The sequence below is a fragment of the Phyllobates terribilis genome, unplaced genomic scaffold, assembly GCF_046119375.1.
Source record: "Phyllobates terribilis strain yellow unplaced genomic scaffold, ASM4611937v1 Scaffold_98__1_contigs__length_5973952, whole genome shotgun sequence".
Classification (NCBI taxonomy): domain Eukaryota; kingdom Metazoa; phylum Chordata; class Amphibia; order Anura; family Dendrobatidae; genus Phyllobates; species Phyllobates terribilis.
In genome coordinates, this window is record NW_027362858.1 from 5,504,345 (window position 1) to 5,532,001 (window position 27,657).

Sequence of the window (27,657 nt, forward strand, 5' to 3'; positions counted from 1 at the left end):
TAAAGGAAAGAAAATGTCCCCACAGATGAGTCTGTTTAATGAAAGCCCCAGAAAGCCATGTAACGAGAGTATAGAGAACGGTGAGTGAGTGACGGATACTACCTGCTCCAACGCTGGCAGAATACTCCATCCCCATGGTGTCCGCTGATATCTTCTCTTGTAGAAATGTCTCCAAAATCTATAAAACCTCAGGAGGCGTCAGCAGAGGGTTTGGGGATTGGCTGATATTTCTTTGGTCTTAGAAACATTGGCTATAGATAATTCGGGGGCTCTGCTGGGGAAAGGGCAAATTGGGAAATGTGGAGGATATTTACTGTTCTGTATCTGAGCTTCATTAAAGGGGAATTATCAGATGGAACAAGTCACCCCCTTATCCCTGGGCTCGGTGACGACTGATAGATCAGTGGGGTCCGACCGCGGGAAACTCCAGCAATCACCAAAAAAGGGCAGTGACCCCCATTAGAAGTGATGGCTGGATCCTTCCAGATGGGAGATGTGATGAGTGTGGCGCCCCCCACTGGTGTCTCAGCGTATCATGTGTTGGGGAATAATGACTTCTCCTCTGGTAAATGGGCTGATTGCTGTCAGTTGTGGTCGCTGAGTGCGTGTGATGGGATGTGGCTGCGTCCATTATATTATATCACGTCTTATACCTATAATCTCTCGCTGATCGCAGGTGTCTGTCTTCACACTCAGATCAGATGGAACAAACTGACCACATAGGAGGTTTTTTTTTTTTTTTCAAATTCAAACCGAGCAATCCTATTGGCTGAGTATGACTGTCGCTACCATGGTGACAGAATTTTAAAGGGACAGAACATTAATAATGTATAATAGTGAATTTTATTACATATTTCACATAATAGTGGCTGATATATGGACCTGTACAGATAATATGTGGGCGCACACTTCTATAACTCCTCATATTTTTCATACAGCAATTTGGTGGTGCTGCAGAGATATTTTGGGCGTAATATAACTTGTGCTGGCAATTGATCATCTATAAAGTAGTCTGGTAATGTATGTAATGGTCCTAAGATTGTGCTTTTATGTTCAATCTAAATATTAATCAGACGTCACTCCCTGCTATTTGAAGGGTTTTTGTCCCTTTCCCTATGTCAGAGTAGTGTCACATATAGCTCGGATACGCTGCAGCCTTCAGAACAATGAGCTCCGTTGTGGCTTTTCCCTGCACATTCGGCCATTATATAAGTGACGGCAGCTGCGTTGTGTCCCTGCACGGCTGATAGCGTCGCTGTGCAGGGATTCAGTATGGTGGAGCTGCGGCTCTTTTCTTTTATGGGTCGATACAAGTCTTGTTCAGACATATAAATATGCCTTGATTACATTGTAGAAAAGAAGGGTGACATTACAGGAGTCCCATACATTCTCAGTGTAAGATCAGTGGGGTCGGACCCCCGGCACCAGGGAGTATACAGAAGGAACTTGTGAATGTCTTACTTTAGTGGTCTTGTAAGCTCCTCATCCCACACTTTTCCTGTATAGGACATATAGCTTTTCTGTATACATAACTCATGTAAAAACAATATCCTCCATGCACATTTCTGTAGGTTGCCTGATGGTTCAGGTGTATTTACATCATTTTTTTCTACTGCCCGACCTAACAGCGTTCGCTTGCTCTTTTAGCAATCCAATTGTATTGTTTCATATTTGGGGCGATTGTGTCCGCAGCAGGTTTCATTGTGGGGTTATATAATGGGCACTATTTTTATAGGCTTATTTGGATATTAATGCCTTTGTGAATAGATACTTTGCTGCTACCTTGCTCTTTATTATATTGTGGTGGGCAGTCTGTAGTCATATATTGAGATTTTCTGTGACTAGTTGGGCATATATATGTGAGGATTAACCATATCAGTACCTTGCAATGGTTTTGTTATTCATTGGCGCAATTGTTGCTTTTTAGTTATTTTTTTTTAACATGTCTTGTATGTTTAGTCTTTAATAAAATTCTATATTTTTGCTATTCCTTGGTGATCCCGGTCATTGCCTCCTTTCTTTCTCCTTGTTTCTTTGCATCTCTATTATGTAGCTGCAGGGTTAGGGACGGCCGCTTCCTTGCAGGAATAGTTATCAGGACGGGTGCGGTTTCTGCTGTAATAACTCATTCATGTGACCCATCAGTCATCACCCGATCAGCCGGGCAATGCTCAGCACAGGCCGCCGTCATCCCACTTCTCTACATCTATTATATAGACACTCCACAACTGCTCCTTCTCTTCAGAATTCAGAAAGATTTTTTTTTTTATTTATTTTTTTTTTTATTTCCGCAGCCATGCAGTGACGCTAGGTAGGTGCAGCGCTAAAGGGAAACCCACCTCAGAAGAAAATTCTAGGGTCCTGATCACTAGAGATGAGAGCTTAAAGGGAATCTGTCACTAGGTTTTTGCCATATATTCCGAGAGCAGCATGATGTAGAGACAGAGACCCTGATTCCAGCGATGTGTGACTTTCTGGGCTGCTTGCTGGTGTTTTGATAAAATCTTTGTTTTATCAGTAGGAGGTTGTGACTAGAAGACTAGTAAACCTGCAACCAGGTATCCCTCATTTTTCAGGAGTGGTCCAAATTAAATAAAAAAGCGGTCTATAGGGCGCTAAAAGAATGAACACTAGAAGTGAAAAAAATTTTAGGACTAAAAAATAAATTTAATGAGCCCTTTCCACAAAGCGTTTCGATAGTGAACTATCTTCCTCAGGTGGTACATGGCGCGCTTTTTCTCCCTTTCTCTTTTCTCATTTTTCACAAGGTCTGTATAGCAGCCTTCTGCCTATGCACAGTGTACACAGAAAGCTGCCAATCAGTGGTGCAGCCGGTTATACGGAGCTCAGCATTCAGAGCACTGCTAGATCTGCAGTAGATAAAACTAAAATTTATCAAAACTGCAGCGAAATAAGGGACACATTTCTGGAATCAGGTTTCTGCCCTTACATCATGCAGATGGGATAGCAAAACCTGGTGGCAGATTCCATTTTAGAGCCATCGGATATTACCTTGTGACCTCTCAAAGGGGAACTTGATGTCTAGGATGGTTATTATTTTATGTCATGTGTCTCTTGATGCGGGATAACTTGTATGTAATGTGTTGTATGTTAGGTCTATGAACAGTACAAGTCCTTCAGTATAGGGTTACCTGAGAAGCGTACCCAGCATGAAGCAGGACTTGTATTATGTTTTGTCAGGGATGATTAATGTCTGAGTGCTTTATGCTGCGTTCTGCAGTCATCTCTCTGCCATCCTCCGTACACCCATCGCCATCCTGTTCTCACACTTCTTTATTTGGCTTTTTTCTTGTGGTCGTAATATGGAGCATGTTGTATCCATAAAGCGGTCAGATTTGCCGGACCTCATGCTGTTCTGCCGAATCAGCCCTAGATCATTATTGGGGGCTGGGGCACCTCCAATTCAAGACGGTAGACAAATCGTGTCTTGTGAGACTGCACGCTCCAGCACCCACAATACTGGAGCATCGGTTAGGTTTTCACATATCCACCTGTTGTGTTTTCTTTTGGGACACAGCAGTTTGTAGAATTGTCATCATTAATGTTTTCTTTTTTTTTATCTTTCCAGTATTACTGAAATTCAGAAAGATGTGGAGTACAGACTGCCAATCACCTTTAAGAACTTCACCATCAGCATCAATATGTAAGTGACACGGGGTGCTATTGTCTTAGTTGAGAGATTACGTTGCATTTGTTGGGGTTATTAAATGTGAACCTAATGGGAATTAAAGGGATTGTCCTCTACTTTGATATTGATAACATCAGCATTGGGTATCAATATCAAATCGATGGGGTTCTGACAGCCCCCCAGAGAGGGAGCCGCATGCTCCTATTCACTTGTGAAGATGGCCCCCACTGATTCCATATTAATGACCTATCCAATGGGTAAGTGATCAATATCAAGGTAGTGGGCAACCCCTTAAAGAAAGCAGACCATATTAGGTACTTCTAGAATATCGTTGTCCCATGCTGTTGATAGACCCCACCGCGTGTAATCGGTACCCTACAATGACTTGTCATCCATAGTCATGTCTTGTAGCACTGGAGCCATTAAATGATGTTGCTTGGCGGCTCATGACGTCACTATAGATGATGTGTATTAATGCAAGTTGTTTAATTGCTACTAATAAGAAATCACTTTAAATCAATATGGAGGCTTATAGGGTCCTCTCAGCTTCCTTTTACATATGGAAGTAGTGGTAGAACAGTATCGTCGATTGTCCCTCCCCAGAAAAATGATCCTTTTTTTTTTTTTGCAGAGCTCCGATGTGCCAGTCAAAAGGAAATGGAGTGTCTGCAGATTGGTGTGGGAGTGCAGAGGGGCGTGTCCGTGCACTTGAAAGGAGCTGTCTAAGTGCAGTGATACGCCCCAGTGCACTTCCAGACGGATTTGCAGATGTTTTCCACACTAGATTTGTCATGATGGACTCATCAGATCTCTTATAACACCATTACGATCATATGTCAAGGTGCTGACGTCCCTTTATGCCTTACGCTACGTGCCACCTAAATGGATTTTCCATTGAGATGAGATGAGGGTGTTGGGTATTTTCCCCGGACCTGTCACGTTTCTGTAGGCTGCAGTCATGTATCCCGCGTCTTGCTCTAATACTTTGTTTTTATTGCAGTTTACTTCCGCCACAATTTCCTCAAGACAAACCTCTCATCACAGTCTTTCCACCGATAAGACATCACCTGGTGGACAAGCAAGGCCCCAATGTCACCTGTCCTTTACTACATAATGTAAGGAGACTTGGGAGATTGTGAGCACTGGACTTAGGAATGTTGTCATTTAACCTTTCAATGACTGAGGTGTTTTTGTTTTTATAAAGTGGATCTGTGTGGTCTCCTGACACATCTGTTTTAGTAATCTTATAAACCCTATAAAATCACAAATGTGCAGAATTTGTGTTTCAGACCACTGTGCAGTGCCTTTGAAGGCTATGTTCACACATTGCATTTTTTTCAGCGTTTTTTTAATGCAAATTTTCAGCTGTGTTTTACAGTACAAGCAAAGTCTATGAGATTTCAGAAATCTCACGCTCACACCCTGGTTTGTGTATGATCAGTATTTTGTGATTTGCATTGTTTTTTGCTGAATAGAGCACGTCACTTCTTTCAGTGTATTTCACCCATTGAAAGTAATGTGTAGTGAAAAAACGCCTAGTGTGAACATAGCCTTACATCTAATTGACAATGGGGTGTTACCTTACTCCTTGTCCATGTCTAATCAGTTTGGACAGTAGGCATAATCACTACGACCAGGGGCCTGGCAGTGGCCAGTTGTCAATGTATCCACACATTTCCAGAAGATTGGCACAACGCAGAGGACCTGGGAAGAAGAGATGCCACGGTATTGTTACTTCATAGGGAATACACCTCTTTATTTTGGTAGATGAGGTCTTTGTCAAACACATCTTCAGCAAAGGAGAACGAAATGAAAGGATTAATGTATGTGTTAATGACCCGGTTCTGCGTGTGCTCTACGTAAAATGTGGCTGCAGATGGCTGTGCTGCATCGACACCTGAGGTTTGGGAGCCACCTTACATCTAATGGGTGGGGGTCTTACATTGAGGTCCCCACTTCAGACATTTCTGATATCTCCAGTGAATTTTCCAAGGAAGTTTCAGATAAAAATACCATAAGAAAATGTGGTCAACCTTGTTTTAGTTTTTTTTTTTAATATATAAGATTTTTAGTTATAGTCTTTGTTATGTTCACATAGAAGACCGGTGGGTTTTTTCTTTTTTAGTAACAAAGTATATACAGTGGGGAAAATAAGTATTGGACACACTGCCGATTTTGCAAGTTTTCCCACCTACAAAGAATGGAGAGGGCTGTAATTTTTATCGTAGGTATACTTCACCTGTGAGAGACAGAATCTAAAAATAAAAAACAGAAAATAACATTTTATAATTTTTACATACTTATTTCATGCAATTATGCAAATTAATTATTTGATACAATAGAAAAACAGATCTTAATATTTGGTACGGAAACCTTTGTTTGCAATTACAGAGGTCAGACGTTTCCTGTAGTTCTTGACCAAGTTTGCAGACACTGCAGCAGGAATTTTGGACCACTCCTCCATATAGATCTTCTCCAGATCTTTCAAGTTTCGGGACTGTTGCTGGGTGCAGTTGTCCTGTCCCCTTTGCAGAAAAGCACCCCCAAAGTATAAGGTTTCACCCAGCATGCTTCCCAGTTGGGACGGTGTTCTTGGGGTTGTACTCATCCTTCTTCTTTCTCCAAACACGGCAAGTGGAGTTGATACCAAAAAGTCCTATTTTGGTCTCATCTGACCACATGACCCTCTCCCATGCCTCCTCTGGATCACCCAGATGGTCATTGGCGAACTTCAAACGGGCCTGGACATGTGCTGGTGTGAGCAGGGGACCTGCAGGAGTTTAATCCATGACGGCATAGTGTGTTACTAATGGTAATGTTTGAGACTGTAGTCTCGGCTCTCTTCAGGTCATTGACCAGGTCCTCCTGTGTAGTTCTGGGCTGATTCCTGACCTTTCTCAGAATCATCCTTATCCCACGGGTCGAGATCTTGCATGGAGCCCCAGACCGAGGAAGATTGACAGTCATCTTGTGTTTCTTCCGTTTTCTAATAATTGTGCCAACAGTTGTTGCCTTCTCACCAAGCTGCTTGCATATTGTCCTGTAGCCAATCCCAGCCTGGAGCAGGTCTACAATTTTGTCCCTGGTGTCCTTAGATAGCTCTTTGGTCTTAACCATGGTGGATAGGTTGGAGTGTGATTGATTGAGTGTGTGGACAGGTGTCTTTTATACAGGTAACGAGTTCAAACAGGTACAATAAATACAGGTGAGGAGTGCAGAGTAGGAGGGCTTCTGAAAGAAAAACTAACAGGTCTGTGAGAGCCAGATTTCTTGCTGGTTGGTAGGTGATCAAATACTTATTTCATGCAATGAAATGCGATTTAATTATTTAAAAATCATCAAATGTGATTTTTTTTTGGATTTTATTTTTAGATTCTGTCTCTCACAGTTGAAGTGTACCTATGATAAAAATGACAGACCTCTCCATTCTTTGTAGGTGGGAAAACTTGCAAAATCGGCAGTGTATCAAATACTTATTTTCCCTACTGCGTGCGTGTATGTATATATATATATGTGTGTGTGTGTGTGTGTATGTACAGTACAGACCAAAAGTTTGGACACACCTTCTCATTTAAAGACTTTTTATGTATTTTCATGACTATGAAAATTGTACATTCACACTGAAGGCATCAAAACTATGAATTAACACATGTGGAATTATATACTTAACAAAAAGTGTGAAACAACTGAAAATATGTCTTATATTCTAGGTTCTTCAAAGTAGCCACTTTTTGCTTTGATGACTGCTTTGCACACTCCTGGCATTCTCTTGATGCGCTTCAAGTGGTAGTCACCGGTAATGGTCTTCCAACAATCTTGAAGGAGTTCCCGGAGATGCTTAGCACTTGTTGGCCCTTTTGCCTTCACTCGGCGGTCCAGCTCACCCCAAACCATCTCGATTGGGTTCAGGTCTGGTGACTGTGGAGGCCAGGTCATCTGGCGTAGCACCCCATCACTCTCCTTCTTGGTCAAATAGCCCTTACACAGACTGGAGTTGTGTTTGGGGTCATTGTCCTTTTGAAAAATAAATGATAGTCCAACTAAATGCAAACCGGATGGAATAGCATGCCGCTGCTAGATGCTGTGGTAGTCATGCTGGTTCAGTATGCCTTCAATTTTGAATAAATCTCCAACAGTGTCACCAGCAAAGCACCCCCACACCATCACTCCTCCTCCTCCATGCTTCACTGTGTGAACCAGGCATGTAGAGTCCATCCGTTCACCTTTTCTGCGTCGCACAAAGACATGGTGGTTGGAACCAAAGATCTCAAATTTGGACTCATCAGACCAAAGCACAGATTTCCACTGGTCTACTGTCCATTCCTTGTGTTCTTTAGCCCAAACAAGTCTCTTCTGCTTGTTGCCTGTCCTTAGCAGTGGTTTCCTAGCAGCTATTTTACCATGAAGGCCTGCTGCACAAAGTCTCCTCTTAACAGTTGTTGAAGAGATGTTTCTGCTGCTAGAACTCTGTGTGGCATTGACCTGGTCTCTAATCTGAGCTGCTGTTAACCTGCGATTTCTGAGGCTGGTGACTTGGATAAACTTATCCTCAGAAGCAGAGGTGACTCTTGGTCTTCCTTTCCTGGGGCAGTCCTCATGTGAGACAGTTTCTTTGTAGCGCTTGATGGTTTTTGCAACTGCACTTGGGGACACTTTCAAAGTTTTCACAATTTTTCGGACTGACTGACCTTCATTTCTTAAAGTAATGATGGCCACTCGTTTTTCTTTACTTAGCTGCTTTTTTCTTGCCATAATACAAATTCTAACAGTCTATTCAGTAGGACTATCAGCTGTGTATCCACCAGACTTCTGCACAACACAACTGATGGTCCCAACCCCATTTATAAGGCAAGAAATCCCACTTATTAAACCTGACTGGGCACACGTGTGAAGTGAAAGCCATTTCCGGCGACTACCTCTTGAAGCTCATCAAGAGAATGCCAAGAGTGTGCAAAGCAGCCATCAAAGCAAAAGGTGGCTACTTTGAAGAACCTAGAATATAAGACATATTTTCAGTTGTTTCACACTTTTTTGTTAAGTATATAATTCCACATGTGTTAATTCATAGTTTTGATGCCTTCAGTGTGAATGTACAATTTTCTTAGTCATGAAAATACAGATAAATCTTTAAATGAGAAGGTGTGTCCACCTTTTGGTCTGTACTGTATATATACACTGCTCAAAAAAATAAAGGGAACACTTAAACAACAGAATATAACTCCAAGTAGATCAAACTGTCCACTTAGGAAACGACACTGATTGACAATCAATTTCACATGCTGTTGTGCAAATGGAATAGACAATAGATGGAAATTATTGGCAATTATCAAGACACCCTCAAAGGATTGATTCTGCAGGTGGGGACCACAGACCACATCTCAGTACCAATGCTTTCTGGCAGATGTTTTGGTCACTTTTGAATGTTGGTTATGCTTTCACACTCGTGGTAGCATGAGACAGACTCTTCAACCCACAGAAGTTGCTCAGGTAGTGCAGCTCATCCAGGATGGCACATCAGTGCGAGCTGTGGCAAGAAGGTTTGCTGTGTCTGTCAGCGTAGTGTCCAGAGGCTGGAGGTGCTACCAGGAGACAGGCCAGTACACCAGGAGACAAGGAGGGGGCCGTAGGAGGGCAACAACCCAGCAGCAGGACCGCTACCTCAGCCTTTGTGCAAGGAGGAACAGGGGGAGCACTGACAGAGCCCTGCAAAATGACCTCCAGCAGGCCACAAATGTTCATGTGTCTACACAAACGGTTAGAAACCGACTCCATGAGGGTGGTATGAAGGCCCGACGTCCACAGATGGGGGTTGTGATCACATCCCAACATTGTGCAGGACGCTTGGCATTTGCCACAGAACACCAGGATTGGCAAAGTCGCCACTGGCACCCTGTGCTCTTCACAGATGAAAGCTGGTTCACACTGAGCACATGTGACAGACATGACAGAGTCTGGAGACGCCGCGGAGAGCGATCTGCTGCCTGCAACATCCTTCAGCATGACCGGTTAGGCAGTGGGTCAGTAATGGTGTGGAGTGGCATTTCTTTGGAGGGCCGCACAGCCCTCCATGTGCTCGCCAGAGGTAGCCTGACTGCCATTAGGTACCGAGATGAGATCCTCAGACCCCTTGGGAGACCATATGCTGGTGAGGTTTGCCCTGGGTTCCTCCTAATGCAGGACAATGCCAGACCTCATGTGGCTGGAGTGTGTCAGCAGTTCCTGCAAGATGAAGGCATTGAAGCTATGGACTGTCCCGCCCGTTCCCCAGACCTGAATCCGATTGAGCACATCTGGGACATCATGTCTCGCTCCATCCACCAACGTCACGTTGCACCACAGACTGTCCAGGAGTTGGCGGATGCTTTAGTCCAGGTCTGGGAGGAGATCGCACAGGAGACCATCCGCAACCTCATCAGGAGCATGCCCAGGCGTTGTAGGGAGGTCATACAGGCACGTGGAGGCCACACACAATACTGAACCTCATTTTGACTTGTTTTAAGGACATTACATCAAAGTTGGATCAGCCTGTAGTGTGTTTTACCACTTTAATTTTGGGGGTGGCTCCAAATCCAGGCCTCCATTAGTTAATAAATTTGATTTCCATTGATGATTTTTATGTGATTTTGTTGTCAGCACATTCAGCTTTGTACAGAACAAAGTATTCAATGAGAATATTTCATTCATTCAGATCTAGGATGTGTTATTTGAGTGTTCCCTTTATGTTTTTGAGCAGTGTATGTATATGTGTGTGTATATATATAATTTTTTTTTTTTTTTTTCAATACATATTTCACTTTGGAGCTGACATAAGTCATGGACATGGGCTCTGTATCATGATATGTCTCCAATTTAGCAAATCTAGATCATGAAAGTAACTCTGTGAGCTGCCATGTTGTCACCCTGAGTAATATGCTATAGGTATCATTACTGAGTCATATAGTGATGAAGTGATTGACAGTTGCTCCTGCTTTCTATCGAGCGTCTCTCCTGCTCTCTCGAGCGTCTCTCCTGCTCTTTCTCTCTCGAGCGTCTCTCCTGCTCTCTCTCTCGAGCATCTCTCCTGCTCTCTCTCTCGAGCGTCTCTCCTGCTCTCTCTCTCTAGCTTCTCTCCTGCTCTTTCTCTCGAGCGTCTCTCCTGCTCTCTCTCGAGCGTCTCTCCTGCTCTCTCTCTCGGGCGTCTCTCCTGCTCTCTCTCGAGCGTCTCTCCTGCTCTCTCTCTCGAGCGTCTCTCCTGCTCTCTCTCTCTCTCGAGCGTCTCTCCTGCTCTCTCTCTCGAGCGTCTCTCCTGCTCTCTCTCTCGAGCATCTCTCCTGCTCTCTCTCTCGAGCGTGTCTCCTGCTCTCTCTCGAGCGTCTCTCCTGCTCTCTCTCTCTCGAGCGTCTCTCCTGCTCTCTCTCTCGAGCATCTCTCCTGCTCTCTCTCTCGAGCGTCTCTCCTGCTCTCTCTCTCTAGCTTCTCTCCTGCTCTTTCTCTCGAGCGTCTCTCCTGCTCTCTCTCGAGCGTCTCTCCTGCTCTCTCTCTCGGGCGTCTCTCCTGCTCTCTCTCGAGCGTCTCTCCTGCTCTCTCTCTCGAGCGTCTCTCCTGCTCTCTCTCTCGAGCGTCTCTCCTGCTCTCTCTCTCGAGCGTCTCTCCTGCTCTCTCTCTCGAGCGTGTCTCCTGCTCTCTCTCTCGAGCGTCTCTCCTGCTCTCTCTCGAGCGTCTCTCCTGCTCTCTCTCTCGAGCATCTCTCCTGCTCTCTCTCTCGAGCATCTCTCCTGCTCTCTCTCTCGAGCGTCTCTCCTGCTCTCTCTCTCTAGCTTCTCTCCTGCTCTTTCTCTCGAGCGTCTCTCCTGCTCTCTCTCGAGCGTCTCTCCTGCTCTCTCTCTCGAGCGTCTCTCCTGCTCTCTCTCGAGCGTCTCTCCTGCTCTCTCTCTCGAGTGTCTCTCCTGCTCTCTCTCTCTCGAACGTCTCTCCTGCTCTCTCTCTCGAGCGTCTCTCCTGCTCTCTCTCTCGAGCGTCTCTATTGCTCTCTCTCGAGCGTCTCTCCTGCTCTCTCTCGAGCGTCTCTCCTGCTCTCTCTCTCTCGAGCTTCTCTCCTGTTCTCTCTCTCTCGAGCATCTCTCTCTCTCTAGCGTCTCTCCTGCTCTCTCTCTCTCGAGCGTCTCTCCTGCTCTCTCTCTCGAGCGTCTCTCCTGCTCTCTCTCTCGAGCGTCTCTCCTGCTCTCTCTCGAGCGTCTCTCCTGCTCTCTCTCGAGAGTCTCTCCTGCTCTCTCTCTCGAGCATCTCTCCTGCTCTCTCTCTCGAGCTTCTCTCCTGCTCTCTCTCTCGAGCTTCTCTCCTGCTCTCTCTCTCGAGCGTCTCTCTCTCTCTAGCGTCTCTCCTGCTCTCTCTCTCTCGAGCGTCTCTCCTGCTCTCTCTCTCTCGGGCGTCTCTCCTGCTCTCTCTCTCTCGAGCGTCTCTCCTGCTCTCTCTCTCTCGAGCGTCTCTCCTGCTCTCTCTCTCGAGCGTCTCTCCTGCTCTCTCTCTCGAGCGTCTCTCCTGCTCTCTCTCTCTCGAGCATCTCTCCTGCTCTCTCTCTCGAGCGTCTCTCCTGCTCTCTCTCGAGCGTCTGTCCTGCTCTCTGTCGAGCGTCTCTCCTGCTCTCTCTCTCTCGAGCGTCTCTCCCGCTCTCTCTCTCGAGCGTCTCTCCTGCTCTCTCTCTCGAGCGTCTCTCCTGCTCTCTCTCTCGAGCATCTCTCCTGCTCTCTCTCTCGAGCGTCTCTCCTGCTCTCTCTCTCCCGAGCGTCTCTCCTGCTCTCTCTCTCTCGAGCGTCTCTCCTGCTCTCTCTCTCGAGCGTCTCTCCTGCTCTCTCTCTCGAGCGTCACTCCTGCTCTCTCTCTCGAGCGTCTCTCCTGATCTCTCTCTCGAGCGTCTCTCCTGCTCTCTCTCTCTCGAGCGTCTCTCCTGCTCTCTCTCTCTCGAGCGTCTCTCCTGCTCTCTCTCTCTCAAGCTTCTTTCCTGCTCTCTCTCTCGAGCGTCTCTCCTGCTCTCTCTCTCTCAAGCGTCTCTCCTGCTCTCTCTCTCTCGAGCGTCTCTCCTGCTCTCTCTCTCGAGCGTCTCTCCTGCTCTCTCTCTCGAGCGTCTCTCCTGCTCTCTCTCTCTCGAGCGTCTCTCCTGCTCTTTCTCGAGCGTCTCTCCTGCTCTCTCTCTCTCGAGCGTCTCTCCTGATCTTGAGCGTCTCTCCTGCTCTCTCTCTCTCTCGAGCGTCTCTCCTGCTCTCTCTCTCTCGAGCATCTCTCCTGATCTTGAGCGTCTCTCCTGCTCTCTCTCTCGAGCGTCTCTCCTGCTCTCTCTCTCTCGAGCGTCTCTCCTGATCTTGAGCGTCTCTCCTGCTCTCTCTCTCGAGCGTCTCTCCTGCTCTCTCTCTCGCGCGTCTCTCCTGCTCTCTCTCTCTCGAGCGTCTTTCTAGCGTCTCTCCTGCTCTCTCTCTCTCGAGCGTCTCTCCTGCTCTCTCTCTCTTGAGCGTCTTTCTAGCGTCTCTCCTGCTCTCACTCTCTCGAGCGTCTCTCCTGCTCTCTCTCTCTCTCGAGCGTCTTTCTAGCGTCTCTCCTGCTCTCTCTCTCTCGAGCGTCTTTCTAACGTCTCTCCTGCTCTCTCCAGCCCTTGTCTGCTTGATCGCTGATACTGCCATACTTTGTGGTCTGTATACACTGTGTTCCAAATTATTATGCAAATAATATTTTCTCAGATTTTCCCATATTACCTATATGAATTGCAGTCATTGTAATTTTCCAGTCAATAACTATTAGAGTACAATTGAAAGGTTTTTGTACAAACTGCCTATGATAACAGTATATTTAAAAAAAAATAAAAAAACTCAAACTGCACTCAAAATGCATGTTCCAAATTATTATGCACAGCAGAGTTTTCAACCTTTTCATTTTAATAAAGAACAAAAAAATGGTCTTTCTTGAAATTATAAGCATTAGCAGGTTATTACAAACTGAAATCAAACAGTTTTCAACTCAAAACTTTATTCTAGGTGATGTTACATTTGCACATAGGACCGCTTGTTCGAAAGGAGCTTCTGAACTCTCTCGTCCATTGAATTTGTCAGGTTTTGGATGGTTTCTGCTTCAATTGTTTTGCATGAGGACAGAATACCCTCCCAGAGCTGTTGCTTAGATGTGAGCTGCCTCCCGCCATCATAGACGCTCCTTTTGATGATGCTCCAGGTTCTCAATGGGGTTGAGGTCAGGGGAGCATGGGGGCCACACCATAAGTTTGTCCCCTTTTATGCCCATAGCAGCCAGAGATGCAGATGTGTTATGTGCAGCATGAGACGGGGCATTATCATGCATGAAAATGATCTTGCTGCGGAATGCACGGTTCTTCTTCTTGAACCATGGAAGGAAGTGCTGTTTGAGAAACTCAACATACATTATGGAGTTCATCTTTACCCCTTCAGGGATCCTAAAAGGGCCGACAATCCCTCTCCCCATGATTCCAGCCCAAGACATTACTCCACCTCCTCCTTGTTGGCGCCGTAGCCGTGTTTGCATGGGGTGTCCATCAACCAGCCATCCTCCACTCCATCCATCTGGACCATCGAGATCATTTCATGCATGATAATGCCCCGTCTCATGCTGCACATAACACATCTGCATCTCTGGCTGCTATGGGCATAAAAGGGGACAAACTTATGGTGTGACCCCCATGCTCCCCTGACCTCAACCCCATTGAGAACCTCTGGAGCATCATCAAAAGGAGTGTCTATGATGGCGGGAGGCAGTTCACAGCTCTGGGAGGGTATTCTGTCCTCATGCAAAACAATTGAAGCAGAAACCATCCAAAACCTGACAAATTCAATGGACGAGAGAGTTCAGAAGCTCCTTTCAAACAAGCGGTCCTATGTGCAAATGTAACATCACCTAGAATAAAGTTTTGAGTTGAAAACTGTTTGATTTCAGTTTGTAATAACCTGCTAATGCTTATAATTTCAAAAAAGACATTTTTTTTGTTCTTTATTAAAATGAAAAGGTTGAAAACTCTGCTGTGCATAATAATTTGGAACATGCATTTTGAGTGCAGTTTGAGTTTTTTATTTTTTTAAATATATTGTTATCATAGGCAGTTTGTACAAAAACCTTTCAATTGTACTCTAATAGTTATTTGACTGGAAAATTACAATGACTGCAATTCATATAGGTAATTTGGGAAAATCTGAGAAAATATTATTTGCATAATAATTTGGAACACAGTGTAAAGCCAGGAATCTCTGATCATGTTAGGTGTTATTATGGCATTAGCCACATGATTCTTTCTGATGAGAGTTTACAGCTGTTAACATCTTAACAATTTTCTCCTTTTTTAGTTTACTATGCACTCAGATCTTGGGAAAATAGTCCAGAATTTACTAGAAGAGTTTTGGAAAAGCCCTCCAACCCTGGCCCCAACCTCTGGCTCTTTCCCCTAGTAAGTAATTATATTGTCCTGAGATCTCAGATCCTTCCATTGTTATGGTGGAATATCATCTAAGTTTAAAGGGTTATTCCAATATTCTTAAAGTGGTGAAATTGCAAAATTCTTGTAAAATCAAGCAATTTAGTAATTTACTTGTTATTAAAAATCCTTTCCATTCTCAACAATGGAAGTATATTTAATTTTATTCTTTTCTGCTTCTGCGGTGGCAAAATACAAGTCCTTCCCAGTAGAGCTTGTAAGCACTGCCCGAAGCTGGCTGGATGGCTGGAGCGCACTGCCGGCTTCAGTGTCGCTGCTTCCCAGATGCTGCAAAGGCAAAATGATCTCTGCTTGCAGCACCAGAGAGCGCATAGTTCGGACAAGCCGCACAACACATGCCGCTGCACCAAGCTGTCAATCAAGCAGGAGCGCACTGCTCCCCATAAATCGGGAAGCGAGGAGGCTGGGGAGCGGTGCACTTCTACTTGATAAGATGGCACATCCGCTTTTAGCACTTATTTCTGCTCATCTGAACGATTGTTTACCCTCACATTGCGGCTGAATTTGTGGTTCCATGTAGCAAATGACAGTAAGTTCTAATTTTGACTGCAGGTTTCTTTGTAGAGTTGTACCTTAACTTGTACCTGAACTTTTCTTTTTCTCTCCTTTAGACTTTTAACATTATCAAAATTCAGACTTTACAAATTATGGGTCCCCTCCTTTCCATATTGTTTGATGGGAATACCCACTGTACACCACTGATGAGAGTTTTGTACCGAGTGGTTGGGGTCTAAGGGCTAGCGTTTCTCCTTGTGGAGAATGCCAAGCCAAGCCTGGCATGTCAGAGTGAGGAGACGTATATGACGCGCCCCCTGGGCCAGTGTTGTTGGGGATACCCGGAGCCGGATCAGATGGGGGTTGTAGTCTCCGAGTGGCTGTGACCCGGTCCGTGCCCAGGGTGTCAAGCTCAGTGTGTGGCAGTCCTTACTGATGTTACTAAAGTTCTTTATGTCGACTACGCCACCCGTTGAATTGCGGTCACTACGGCCGCCGCTGCAGCAGGGTCCGCTGAGGCTGATGGTGTTTGTGCAGCTTAGGTAGTATAACCCCCAACGGGAGGGGTATAGCCCCAGGGGGGTCAGGTGCAGAGGATGGTGGTTGTGGAGGTGCAGGGATGATGGTAATGAGAGTCAGAGTCGGGTTGTGCAGTTCAGGGTTCTTTACTTACTGCAGATGTTCCGGTCACTCCGGCCTTGAGTGACCACCCGAGCCGTGCTGCGTCCACCAGGTCCTGGACTCGGCCAACCCCCAAGTAGTTCTGGAGCGTGGTTCTGAGCTCCCGTTCTGTCCTGTCCTCGTCTCTGGCCTTCCCCACCAGGGATCCACCTATGTCCGGCTCCCTCGGGCCTTCTGTTGGTAAAACCCTTGACTCTGGGTTCCCTGACCCTTCGCGTGGTCTGCCTTCCGGGTGGATATGGTGGGTGGCCGTGGCAGATACTGCCCACGGCCTCCGGTCTCTGGCTGAGGTATGCTGTAGCCCCCACCAGTTTGGGATCCGGTACCCTGTTGCCAACTCTTCACCCTGTGGTTGTATTTGGGCTCTCAGAGTTCCTTCTTTCTCCCCCTCTGGGTCTTTCGTTCTCTCCTCTCTCACTCTGGGCCTGGGGCTGCTCTGCTCCTCTGCTTTCTTCCACTGCTCTGCAAAGACTTACTTCTCACAGACTGACTGACTGACTGTGGCTGACTGACTGACTGACCCTGATCTTAGATGGTTCCCACCTTTTATACTCCCTCTATGTGTGAGCTCAGGTGACCAGCACCCAATGAGCTCCTAGCACTACCCAGACTGCTCCCCCTATCTGCCCCTACACTACTGGGATGGTCCACCCCCCTCCCACTCCAGCCAAGGACAGACTCGATCGTACCTGCACATTTCTAAGTGGGAGTACCGTTGGTCTGCCCTCCGGAAATGGGATGTGTGTAGTGCATGCAGCTAACTGAGCTCAGTTCCACACTCCATCCTTACCCGGGAGTGGAATATCACACCTCTGGCTGAGGTGCAATACCCCTGTAGCAGCCGAATCCTCAGGGTGCTACATATAAGCCGTGCATGCTCCTCTGGGCAATTAAATATGCAAATTGTCTCTTCAGAGAGGAAGAGGATTAGAACTTTAGCGCCACCTTTTGGAAGTAATCCTAAAAGTCAATATCGACCCTTTAACGAGCCTTGCTATATGACTTGTGATAAAAGCCAAACCAGATTCTCAATTTGCAGACACGGTGTGTCGGGGAAACTCTGCATGATGCCGCTGCACATGAGACTATGTTCACACGTCAGTAATCATCCATTAGAGCGTTCTAACATGATTATTGGATGTGTGAACATAGTCCGTATCCAGCAGCAATCTGATAACAGAACAGTTGTGCAGGCCCAACTTTTTTTTATGTGTCAAAAAAAAACAACTTATTTCAATTTGATCCATTTTGTAACATTGAACCCTATGGAAAACTGATTTGTTAATTTTCCATCCATTTTTTTTTTCATTTTGCAACAGGTTAATTGTTCTATTTACTGGATCAGTTTCAAAAGGAAGAAAACAGATGGCTAATAAACGGATCCGTTTTCCATAGACGTCAGTGTTAAGAAAATGGACCGAGTTGAAATTAGTTTCTTTTCAGGTGGACAAAAAAGTTGTGTCAATTATTTTTTTGTGTGTGTGAATGGATCGCTGCTGGATCCATCCTAACTGATGATTACTGGACATGTGAACATAGGCTAACGCTATGGGAGCTGTGGAAATGGCGGTGTGTTCACAATCATTTACACTTCAGAGACCAAAGAAGTCTTCAGTTGTAGTGACAAGTTGGAGTCACAGTGATGTCAATTTATCAGAAATCTGTGGCGGTGAATAGAAGAGACTTGGAGCACAAAGCTGGTGCGATGGGGCGGTCATTTTCAAGACTGCTTAAGCTGTAGCGTTATTGGCAGCACATCATCGCCCTGTGTGATCAGATCGTGTGCTGCTGAGATTCTATCATATTAACCATCGTTCTGTGCGGACAGAAGTGCGGCTCGCCTGTCTACACATCTCCAGAAGTGACTGCCTATGGATATGATGCTGCTGATGGGCAGAATGGGTATAATGACTAAACCCAGCATTACAGTGTGCTATATACCATCCAGACGGCTCCTCTTACTTCTCTTGTACATTTTCTGTCCGTGGATGTGCTGTATGTTGCTGCTGCCGGTAAGCAGGGCCCGGACAGTTCTCTCCCATTGTGCACCTTGCATGGCGGCTACACTAGCAGTAGAGGAGAGGTGATCATCTGGCAGCCCATGTGGAGTACGGGCTACATTGTGTCCTCATGAAGCCTGTCAGTAACCTTATCTGCAGATTAACATCTCTGGTATACTAATAGGATTGCAGGGTAACTGTGTGTTAATAGTGTGTATCTGTCCGTACACAGTATGTTCAGAGCTGCAGAATTACAGCACATAATAGGCTGATCTATCTGCTGGCATGTTGGCGACACAGCATCTACCTACAGATATTGTATGTCCTATTTCATTACGATGGTGCTTGGGAGAATACTAATCTAATGAGGGAAACCCTTTCTTGTCTTTCCGCCTGTACAGCAATCCCGCAGGGAGGCCTCCGCACCCTCTTTCTGGCTTTTCTTTGTTTCCACCTTTCCCTACACAAGATAACAATAGATCAGTGCCAGTATCTGAACCTGTTCCTTCCACATACAACTCTGCCAAAACTGCCGCCCCCGCATACGGCCTAATTACAGATCTGCCGGTGGTTGTCCCCACGTCTGAAGTAAGTGCGCAGCCGTGATCAGAAAAAGCCAAAAAATGTCAATTAAACTTTAATAGGTGGGCAGGGAAGATGTTTCTGTAAAGGGGTTGTCTAGTCTAAAACGACAAGTCTGCAGTCACTGTGTATGACTGCAGACTTGTGAATCCTCACATAGAGCACACTGCACACAGTGAGGATTCTGTGGTGTCCACACCGGGAAAGGCGGTCAGGTGGCCACAAGTATATGACGCACCCCCTGGGCCATATTCTTTAGGGGAATACCCGGAGCCGGATCAGATGGGGGTTGTAGTCTCCGAGTGGCTGTGACCCGGTCCGTGCCCAGGGTGTCAAGCTCAGTGTGTGGCAGTCCTTACTGATGTTACTAAAGTTCTTTATGTCGACTACGCCACCCGTTGTATTGCGGTCACTACGGCCGCCGCTGCAGCAGGGTCCGCTGAGGCTGATGGTGTTGGTGCAGCTTAGGTAGTATAACCCCCAACGGGAGGGGTATAGCCTCAGGGGGTCAGGTGCAGAGGATGGTGGTTGTGGAGGTGCAGGGAGGATGGTAATCAGAGACAGAGTCGGGTTGTGCAGTTCAGGGTTTTTACTTACTGCAGATGTTCCGGTCACTCCGGCCTTGAGTGACCACCCGAGCCGTGCTGCGTCCACCAGGTCCTGGACTCGGCCAACCCCCAAGTAGTTCTGGAGCGTGGTTCTGAGCTCCCTTTCTGTCCTGTCCTCGTCTCTGGCCGTCCCCACCAGGGATCCACCTATGTCCGGCTCCCTCGGGCCTTTTGGTGGTAAACCCTTGTCTCTGGGTTCCCTGACCCTATTCGTGGTCTGCCTTCCGGGCGGATATGGTGAGTGGTCGTGGCAGATGCTGCCCACGACCTCCGGTCTCTGGCTGAGGTGTGCTGTAGCCTCCACCAGCTTGGGATCCGGTACCCTGTTGCCAACTCTTCACCCTGTGGTTTAGTTTGGGTTCTCAGAGTTCCTTCTTTCTCCCCCTCTGGGTCCTTCTTTCTCCTCTCTCTTGGCCTGGGGCTGCTCTGCTCCTCTGCTCTCTTCCTCTGCAAAGACTGGCAGACTGACTGACTGACCAGCCTTCTACAAAAGACTCCTCTGCAAAGACCCTGATCTAAGATGGTTCCCACCTTATATACTCCCTCTATGTGTGAGCTCAGGTGACCAGCACCCAATGAGCTCCTAACTTTACCCAGACTGCTCCCCCTATCTGCCCCTACACTACTGGGATGTTCCACCCCCCTCCCACTCCAGCCAGGAACAGACACTGTCGTACCTGCACATTTCTCTAGTGGGAGTACCATCGGTCTGTTCCCCGGAAATGGGATGTATGTAGTGCATGCAGCTAACTGAGCTCAGTCCCACACTCCATCCTTACCCGGGAGTGGAATATCACACCTCTGGGTTGAGGTGCAATACCCCTGTAGCAGCCGAATCCTCAGGGTGCTACATTTACAATATGCGTACTTCCGGCCACAATCTGGCTACACTGTTTCCAGCGCGCTCAATGCAAGTGTATTGTGCGAGGCCTTGAACTGTAGTTGGATTCTGGCTGGGAGTATGCATAGCGCGTACTTGCAGACAGCAGTGCACACTATGTGAGAATTCACAAGTCTGCAGTCAGTGTCATGTCGGATCAGAAAACCCCTTTAAGAGCTTGTCTAATCTTGTTTCATCAGGAGCACACTGCTCCTCTGTCTTGCTGGCTACCTCCTTGCTGGGGTCAGTGATCTCCTGAAGATGGACAGTTTCAACCAGCGGCATGGTCGCGCCGCTGGTCTGAACTATGCACTTTCCTCTGCTGTCGGCAGAGACCGCTTTGACTTTGCAGCGTCGGAGGAGCACAGAGGTACTGAATCCAGGGATCCGGCCAACTTCAGAGCTGCACTTGCAAGCTGTATAGCAAACTGCTTTCCTTGCCTAGGAGACTGGCCACCACTGATAGACTGCAGCAGTGGCCGGTAACCTAGGCACCGAACATTTCTGTTTCTGTAGTCTCTCACCAGTACCTGTATATATTTCTTAGATGGGTGTGAACGGCTTTACATATAAGATGCCTGATCTCCCTGAAACGTTTCCTGAGCTGTCAGATTTGAGGTTTGTATTTTTACAACTAAAATAAAAAATAAAAAGTTTAATTTTTATTTGTCAAAAAAAAATTTCTGAATTCTATATTAGTTCTAATGATAAAATGACATCCATCCTAGTATTCCCCAGGGCCACCCCTATAGATAAGTCTGTGGGGGCTTATTCTGCACACTAGCTTCTCTGTACCCTGTTGTAACATTTCCATGAAAGTCTTGGACGCACGTTTCTCTTTTTTTCTACTTCAGCGTGTCACAGCTCACCGATATGATGGAGCAAGAGGATGTTCTTCTGGAGCAGTTTGTAAATCTTCCACAACTAAAACAGATTATATCTGGTAAAGAGGAGCTGGTGAAAAATACCGAGGAGCTGGTAAGTAAGATTTGGTGGATGGTAGTTGAATACGGTTTTGAGGAATGAAGAGTTTTTCTGGTTCTTGGGAAAAAAAATATAGATAGATAGATATACAGTACAGACCGAAAGTTTGGACACACCTTCTCATTTAAAGATTTTTCTGTATTTTCATAACTATGAAAATTGTACATTCACACTGAAGGCATCAAAACTATGAATTAACACATGTGGAATTATATAGTTAACAAAAAAGTGCGAAACAACTGAAAATATGTCTTATATTCTAGGTTCTTCAAAGTAGCCACCTTTTGCTTTCATGACTGCTTTGAACACTCTTGGCATTCTCTTGATGAGCTTCAAGAGGTAGTCACCGGAAATGGTCTTCCAGGCCCATTTCAAGTTTGCCAATGACCATCTGGCATGGGAGAAGGTCTTGTGGTCAGATGAGACCAAAATAGAACTTTTTGGTATCAACTCCACTCGCCGTGAGCAAGAAGGAGGATGAGTACAACCCCAAGAACACTGTCCCAACCGTTAAGCATGGTGAGGAAAATGTCATACTTTGGGGGTGCTTTTCTGCAAAGGGGATAGGATGACTGCACCATATTGAAGGGAGGATGGATGGGGTCATGTATCGCGAGATTTTGTCCAACAACTTCTATCCCTCAGTAAGAGCATTGAAGATGGGACGTGCCTGGGTCTTCCACCATGACAATGACCCGAAACACATAGCCAAGGAAACTAAGGAGTGTCTCTGCTAGAAGCATTTCAAGGTCCTGGAGTAGCCTAACCAGTCTCCAGACCTGAACCCAGTAGAAAATCTTTAGAGGGAGCTGAAACTCCAATGTTGCCCAGCGACAGCCCCGAAACCTGAAAGATCTGGAGAAGATCTGTATGGAGGAGTGGGCCAAAGTCCCTGCTGCGGTGTGTGCAAACTTGGTCAAGAACTACAGGAAACTTCTGACCTCTGTAATTGCAAACAAAGGTTTCTGTACCAAATATTACGTTCTGTTTTTCTATTGTATCACATACTTATTTCAATCAATAAAATGCTAATTAATTATGTAAAAATCATACAATGTTATTTTCTGGATTCTTCTTCTGTCTCTCACAGTTGAAGTATACCTGCGATAAAAAAAGAAATACAGACCTCTCCATTCTTTGTAGGTGGGAAAACTTGCAATATCGGCAGTGTATCAAATACTTATTTTCCCCACTGGATATACACAGCGGGTGAAATACTCACACTTCACCAATTTTCTAAGTAACTATGTTACTAAAGGTGCTATAGGCATGAAATTCTCCCCAGATATCAGTAACAGACCATCCAATCCACATAGGCAAAGAAATCAAACAATAGATGTCCATAGATTAAGTTATGTGTAATAATGAGAAATTACACGGGGAAAAAGTATTGACTATGCTTACTGAAATGTATTTAATACTTCGTACACAAGCCTTTGTTGGTGATGACAGCTTCAAGATTCATCCTGTATGGAGAAACTAGTCGCATGCATTGCTCAGGTGTGATTTTGTCCCATTCTTCCACACAAACACGCTACAAATCCTGAAGATCCCTTGGGCTCCTTCTATGAACTCTGAGCTTCAGTTCCTTCTATAAATATTCTGTTGGATTCAGGTCAGGTGATTGGGTGGGCCATTTTAGCAGCTTTAATTATCTCTCTCTGAAAACAATTGAGCGTTTCCTTGGCTGTGTGTTTGGGATCATTGTCTTGCTGAAATGTCCACCCTTGTTTCATCATCATCCTGGTAGATTGCAGCCGATTTTTATCAAGAATGTCTCGTACATTTATCCATTCCTCCTTCCTTCATTAATATGAAGATTGCCGTATGCTGAAAAACAGCCACATTCCATGATGTTCCCACCTCCAAACTTCACTGTTAGTATGGTGTTTTGGGGGTGATATGCAGTGTCTTTTGGCCTCCAAACATGGTGTGTATTATGACATCCAAAGAGCTCAATTTTGGTCTCATCTGACCAGACTCTATCCTCCCAGTATTTCACAGGCTTGTCTAAATATTGTTGAGCAAACGTTAAACACGCGTCAACATGCTTTTTGTTCAGCAATGGAGTCTTGCGTGCTAAGCGTGCATACAGACCATGGAGGTTGAGTGCATCACTTATAGTTTTCTTTGAAACAATTGCTGATTCCTGGTCTTTCTGTAACTCTCCACAGGTGGTCCTTGGTCATGGACAACTCTTTTGATAATTAACTTCACTCCTCTGTTTGAAATCTTGCGGGGAGCACCTGGTCGTGGCCGGTTTATTATGAAATTATGTTCTTTACATTTCTGGATTATGGCCCCAGCAGTGCTCACTGGAGCCTTCAGTAATTTAGAAATTCTTCTGTAACCAATACCGTCAGTATGTTTTGCAACAATTAGGTTGCGGAGGTCTTGAGGCCGCTCACTGGATTTACCCATCATGAGATGTTTCTTGTGTGGCATCTTGCTAACGAGACACCTTTTTATAGGCCATCAGTTGAACCACCTAATATTATTTTTCACTAAGTGGCAGGATGGGTTTCTAATTACTGATAGATTTCAGCTGGTGTCATGACTTTCCATGGCTTTTTGCCTCTCTCTCTCTTCATGTGTTCAGTACCTTTTTCCTGTGTCATTTCTCATTATTACACATAATTCATGGACATCTATGATTTGATTTCTTTGCCTGTGTGGACTGGATGGGTTGTTACCGACATCTGGTGAGAATTTCATGTCAATAGCACCTTTAGTAATATATTTACTTAGACAATTGGTGACATGTTCAATACTTATTTCATCCTCTGTATGTGTATATTAATATAGAATTTTTTTTCATTTTTTTAATCCAGAAAAGAATCTTCAAATTGAGCCAATTCTGGAGTCAAAGCGACAAGCATTATTAGATAAGGTAAGCCACTGTGGATGGGGCTGACATGGCAGGCGCAGTCTTTACGGCAGGTTTGGGTCATTTGTGGATTGTGCTGAGGAATTCTGACGATCTCACCCTTGCTATATTGAAGTTGGTGAAATTCACATTGATAATCTGCTGTATTTTCACCCCACAATGACATGCCGGGATTTGGAACATCTTTGGCGTTCTCATTTTTCTATATGGACAATCTTTACAGTTTGCGGATGAGATTTGTAAAGTCTCATCCACTTACCTTATAAACCTGCTCTGATCTGGCCGTAAAAGCTGCAGCAAATGCGGCCCGCGTGAATTCATCCTCATTTCCTTGTGTTTTTCTTCTCTTCCAGTATGAGCTTCTGACTCAAATGAAAACCAGCAAAGACAGCATGAGCTGAGCGAGGTAATGTGGCGGATACGGGGCTAGAGGAGATGGCGCCTGCGGGACAGTGATATCACCTCTTGTGAATGGTGGATTCTATTCTATATTGATTGTTACCTTTCATTATTATCCTGTCTGTGATGATCATGAGACTGATGCAAAGCCTTGTGAACAGAATAAGAAGTTTGAGTCTAGTATTAGGATTAATGGCCAGTTTGCATTTTTTTTTTATCTAGATTGTGTTATGGAAAATCGAAAAAAAACTCAGTAGTTAAAAATAACATGTAAAGAGAACCTGTCAGCTTTCTCATGCCTCCCGAAGCGCCACCATGTATTTATTGATCTCTTTGTACCCTGTGTAAAGAGCCCATTAATAGTGGCTTACTGATTTCTAACATTTTTATAACTGCGGCCGTGATAATAAGTAGGTGAATATTTGTGGGGGCATTGCAACGCGCCCCACCACTAGTCACCCTCTAATTAGCAAATTGCCACCACAATTATAAAATAGATTTTCGCCAAATGCAGAAATCAGAAAGCCACTAAAAGGGGTTTGTTAGGACGGGTATAAAGTGAGAAATAAATACATGGTGACGGTTTGTGATCTCGGGGGAGCTGACAGGTTACCTTTAACATAAAGTCCTGGTCATTTTCTGATGACACATTCCCTTTAATTGCAGAACTGTGCTGTCAGTAGATCTCTTTGATAAGTTAAAGGGTAATAAAAGCCCTTTATGTGTCCTGTGGAAACTGGACTTCTAATCTGCAGAAAGCCGCTGAAGCCACAAATGACATTATTGTTCAGTAGAACAAAGGGAACGTTCTGAAAGGTTTACAGTGCGGGGGGATATGGACGGCGTGCACTGTAAGGGGGCCATGCAAGAATTGGCTGAATATTGAAATATTACTATATGTATGATGTCGCTACTAGTGATGAGCGAGCGTGCTCGTTTAACCCTTTAAACGAGCACGCTCGGGTACTCGCCAAGTAGTTTCAGCGTGCTGTGCATATCGGTTGCAGCCGCAGCAGCTGTGACACATGCAGAGACTGGCTAACAAACAGGCAATCCCTGCATGTGTCACAGCTGTGTAACAGCCGCGATAGATGCAGCCGCTCCGGCTGCAACGGAAATGCTGAACACGACGAAACTACTCAGCGAGTACCCGAGTGTGCTCGTTTAAAGGGTTAAACGAGCACGCTCGCTCATCACTAGTCGCTACATGTTCCCAGATTGCCACTATAGTCCTATACAATGTTTTCAGCATCATCTCGCCCAGTTTTCCATATAATACACATTTTTATATCAGCTGATCTTTTCTACTAGACAGACGATAGGTCCAATTGTCCAGACTTGTATTTAATCCTGATGATTAGTACTGTGAGGTTATAGCATGTGAATGGTACATGACCAGATGCTTTCACAGCAGCCAACCAGAGCTTGGCTTTCATTTTTTAGGAACAGTTTGAGGAATGAAAGCTGCATTATGATTGGCTGCAATGGACGATCTGTAAATGAGCCCCATTTGCTGGGGAAACCTACTGCCGCTAGTAGAATAGGTGAGTCCCTGTGCCATATGGGATGAGGTGTAACGTCCTGCTCCTTCCCCCCTCGCAGAGCTGCAGTCTCAGCGCACTACAGGCCAGGTTAAAGGTCGCTGCCCACCAAGCTGAAGAGGAGGCTGACAATTTTGCCCAAAATTTCCTTGAGGGAAAAACAGAAATAGATGATTTTTTAACTCTGTTCATGGAAAAGAGAAGAGTAAGTGCTGTGGTATTGGTTTAATAGTGGTGCGCCTTATACTGGGGAATTGCATGAATAGCAGTTCCCTAAGATATGTCTGTATACAGGGAATTGCTGCCATTAATGACTCAGTATCTGGGCTGGTCAGCCTTGGATCCATAGAGCGAATGTTATCTGCGGTCTGGATCTGGTGGAGCAGCGGACACGGCTTGTACCGATGAGCGGGAAGCCATGGACCCCACATTGTATGTCCTCCTAGAGAGGAAAGAAGAGGTTAATCCAGCTCCCCTGCTGATTGTGCATACTCCCCCCAGCAGGGCAAAATGGCTACAAGAGGGGTGCACCCAGCACCAGGTCCGAAGAAAATCATTGTAAAAACCATTTATTGTACAAAATGTTACAAAGAATTCATCTAATAAAAAAAGCATTTCTCCGAGGCATGCACGACTGCCGCGCTTCACACCATGTGTTCTCCTAGTATGTTCTAGCTCTCCAGCGCTAGGTGGGGGGTAATAATGAAGGTATAGGGTATCCGGTGCCTCTCCACATCAGCACAATGGTGATGTCAGAAGCCTCGGGGTTAATGCGGCTGAGAAAGTTCCTCCACCCAAGAGAGGAGGCGATGGATCACGTAGTAGAAAACATAGAGGCGTCATGGCTCCTCACATTAAAGATCAGAGAACCAGATGGCATGCATGCTGGAACTGATTTAATGGATATTAACTAAATAAATCATTGATTGGAGAAACAAATGTCTATATATTCAGTTCAGAGAACTAATGATCTGTCTACATCATATCCTATACCTCCATTATTTAACCACGACCTAGCGCTGGAGAACTGCGCCATACTAGGATTAAGAGCGCAGAGTCTGAAGTGCGTCAGTTTTAAAAACTTTTCAATAAATGGTTGTTTTTACAATGATTTTCTTCCGATCTGGTGCTGGATACAGCCCTCTTGTATTGTATGTCCTCCTGTGTTATCTCAGTATGACTGGCAGTCACTGATGCACCTATAGTGCACCTATACAACGACTGCACGAAGAAGCCTAGGAAAGACAAAGATAGTGACTGACACTGGCTCCATGGCCCAAGGTGGCATTGTAATTGCTCTCTAGATCATATTGTGCATCTGTGCAGAGCCGAGTCCTGTCATGTTTCACTTATGTCTCTAGAAGCCATTCACATCACTGACGATTTGTCTCCTATCTCTCAGTGCTGCCACAGTAGAGAAGCTGCAACAGTCCATATCCCTGCACAGCCAGGACCATGCACCGCTATAG

The 27,657-nt window shown here is 45.5% G+C and overlaps 1 pseudogene; it reads left to right on the forward strand.

Annotated features, from left to right (window-relative positions):
* The first annotated feature begins 1,027 nt into the window (after positions 1 to 1,027).
* On the forward strand, positions 1,028 to 27,657 carry LOC141198585 (vacuolar protein sorting-associated protein 37A-like; annotated as a pseudogene).